Raw genomic sequence first — 3,649 nt, 5'->3', positions numbered from 1 at the left:
CCTGGTCTCAGCAAGAGGATTTCCATTCATTTTGACCATATTTTGATCTAGGATTCCTTCCATTTCTTTTTTTTTTTGGTCAATATTCTTTCATCAAGCTTGTAAAAAAAAACTCAGTCCATTATTTTTCCACCTCTTACACCCTGTTTTTTCTTTTAGTTTTGGATCTGTAATTATGCAAAGGTTTGAATGTTTATAGCTTATGCACACTTGTTATTAATTAATTATTTTTTTGGGGGGTACCAGGGATTGAACTCAGGAGCACTTGACCCAGCCCCACCCCCAGCTCTATTTTGTGTTTTATTTAGACACAGGGTCTCACTGAGTTGCCTAGGTCCTCATTCTTAGTGAGGCTGGATTTGAACTCATGATCCTCCTGCCTCAGCCTTTTAAACTGCTGAGATACATGAGTATGTCACTGTGCCCGGCTCATATTTATTTTATTTTTTGTTCTTTTAAATTATACATGACAATAGCATCTACTTTGACATATTTATACAACCATGAAATAGGTCTTATTCTAATTAGGTTCCAGTCCTGTATTTGTACATGATGTGGAGATTTACTGTGGTGTATTTGTATATGTGCAGAGCAAAGTCAGGTCAGGTTCATGTGACTGTCTTTCTTTTTTTCTGACCCTCATCCCTAAATTGTAGAAGATGTCAGAAGAGGGCAAGACCTCCCACGTTCCTGTATAAGCAGAATTCATATTGTTAAAACATCATACTACTGAAAGCGCTCTACAGATCCAATGCAAGGATCTTTAATTTCTATTAAAGTCCCCATGATGTTCTTCATATAGATGACCCATTCAATTTCACTGCCACAGACTCTAAGAGGGGATGAGGGATTGACAGCACATGTTCTATGGGTTCAGGACCTAAGGGACCTTCTAAGGCAGCTGTCTCCTACCAACATATGGCTGAATTCTCCCAACACCACGAAGCAGAGATCAAGAGCCACATTTTACAAATGAAGAAACTGAAGCTGAGACATGAAAAAAGTCAAAACCCTGCAGGAGACACTTCTATAAGAAACTCTCAGGCCCCACATATTTCCTTTGGGCCCGAGGTTTGTAAAACACCCAACAAGATTTATAGGTATTTGCCCTTTGACATTCTTAAAGGCATCTTGCAAAATGAAGGCTTTATAGAAGCAAGTGATTTATTATGTATATGTACATTACATGCAACAAATGTATACTTTAAATGTATACTTTAAAATGTATTTTTTTTAAAGAGGTAAGCCAGGTGGGACTTTGCAAGTCTGTAATCCCAGCAGCTCAGAAAGCTGAGGCAGGAGAATTGCAAGTTCAAACCCAGTTTTACCAACTTAGAAAGACCCTGTCTCAAAATAATATACAGACAAATGCCTGGATATGTGGGTCAGTGGTTAAGCATTTGTGGGAACAATCCCCAATGCTCTCCACCTCCCAAAATGAAATAAATAAAAAAAAGGTGTCATCCACTATTATGATTTTGGATGCAATTTTATTTTATTATATCTTCTCAGATAGCAAGAAATACACAGGCTCACACATTTGAATTGAAACTCTATTCTAGAAACCAGAGCACATTAATTCATCTTTATGTAGTTTAGTTCAGTAGAACACTAATGGAACTCATCGGGTGGGGATGCTTCTGATTGAATTCTATTTCTTGGCTTATGAAAATTAGAACCCCCCATAAAGAGAAGAAAATGTCCCCAACATTGGCAGGGATTCCAGAAGCCTCCCAGTAATGACACTTATAGGGAGAAGTCATGGCTGAATTCGGACCCTCGCCTCACTTGTGGATCTAATTGTGTATTTTGCTTTCTAAGAAGATGGAACCAAAACACTCTGGGCAGAGTGTAATATTCCTCTCTTTCCTGGCGGGAAAATTTATTCCATCCATCAACTTCACTTGGTTACACTAAAACTAGTTGCTGCTCTTAAGAGGAATCCTGAAGGCTTTCCAGGAACCAGGCTCATGAGCACAGAGCCCAAGGCTGTGGCTTCAGGGAGAGTTTACGCGTAGCTCTGGCGCCACCTGGTGTCCAATGCTCAGCTCAGCACGTCTAACGGGGGAAATGACACTAAGCCCTGGGAGCACAAGGTGGGATAGGTTGACAGATGTCCTTGGAATTTTGGGGGGACTCATGGGGACGCAACTACAGAAGGCGGCAAAGGCCATCTCCTGAAGGAGGCCTTTATCTCAGGTAGGAGGGTCTCGGGGCAGCTGAGTGACACCGTGAGAGGTGACAGTGTGACAACTCAGCAGTGGAAATGTCCCCATGGAGGGTGTCAGGACATCAGGGACCTAAAGGAGCCCACGCCTGTTTGGCGCCTGCACAGCTCTGGTGCCACCTAGTGTCCGACTCCTGCTCAGCGCCTGAACTCTAGGTCTAGACCAGAAACAGGAGGGGACTCCCAGGAGACACGGGGACTCCAGGCCAGGGGTCTTCACCTGTGTCTTCACTGTCCAGGGCGGAGCCTGCGACACGGAGTGTTTACTGTTTTATAGAGGACAAAACTGTCCACCTGTCCATCTCCACCACGTCGCCGTCACCCCTGCACCCCTCCACCCTATACCGTCCCTTAGAGACCCCAGGGCTGCGCTGGCCTCTGTCCAGCCTGAAAGGCGTGTCCTGCTCAGAGCTGCAGCGAGTCCCCAAAGTCGCCCTGGCGGGTCGATTCCGCTCCCGTCCGCGCTTCTCCCCCTGCCCAGGGCCAGGATGCACTACCCAGGTCAGTGCGGGGGACCGCGGGGGCCAGGCTAGGACCAGTTTCTCGCCCAGAAACAAAGTCTCCAAGGCGACATCCCAGGACCCTCCCAGAGACCCCCGGACCCCAACCCACCTGGACACACGGAGAGTCCCCCACGTCCCTGAGGAGGGACGAAGAAGGCTGCGCAGCAGGTCCTCAGCCTCGCTTCGCGGCCTCCGCTGTGAGGGGGGAACTGCGCCAGCTCAGCGGACTCTGGGGTCACATCTCAGGCCGGGAGCCCCAGGGCCCGCTCCCCGCTGGGTCGAAGGCGACCTCTGAGGGGATTTCTAGACACACGCGCCTGTCCTGTTCCTTCACCATGTGCGCGCCTGTCCTGTTCCTTCACCACGTGCGCATGAGCCCGCCTCGCCCTCAGCTCCCTTGGAGGCTCCTTGTTCCTGGGGACCCCGGGGCAGGCCTTGCCTCCCTCGTGTTTCTGCTGGCCCTGGCCCCTCTGCTCTTAGGGGTGGGGCTCCACTCAGCCCCGCTTGGCTCCACCCCCAGCTGTGCCCACTAGTCGGGCTCCACTCAGACCTTCTAGCTCTGCCCCCAGCTCCACCCATTCGCTGGGCTCCTCTTGCTCCTCTCCGCCCCACCTGATTCCCTAGGCCCGGCTCGCCCCTCCTACTGGGGTGAGGTTCCACTCACTCTGCTCGGTTCCGCCCCCAGCTCTGCCCATTCGCTGGGCCCCGCGCCACCCATTGCTCTTAAGGTTTGGCCTCCCAGGACCTCTCCGCCCAGCACTTCGGCTCTGCCCAGCTCCTTTTGCTAAACCTGACAGGTGGACAATAATGCTTATCAATGACTTCTCAGTGACACTTCCACCCCAGAAGGAACTTGGAGAGGAGTCCCCTGCTCAAGGTCACCTGGTAGAGATGCGAGATGAGGCTGGTGGGAGCCTGC

Source organism: Ictidomys tridecemlineatus, chromosome 16 (assembly GCF_052094955.1).
Source record: "Ictidomys tridecemlineatus isolate mIctTri1 chromosome 16, mIctTri1.hap1, whole genome shotgun sequence".
Classification (NCBI taxonomy): Eukaryota; Metazoa; Chordata; class Mammalia; order Rodentia; family Sciuridae; genus Ictidomys; species Ictidomys tridecemlineatus.
Note: the sequence above shows the minus strand (reverse complement) of the source record.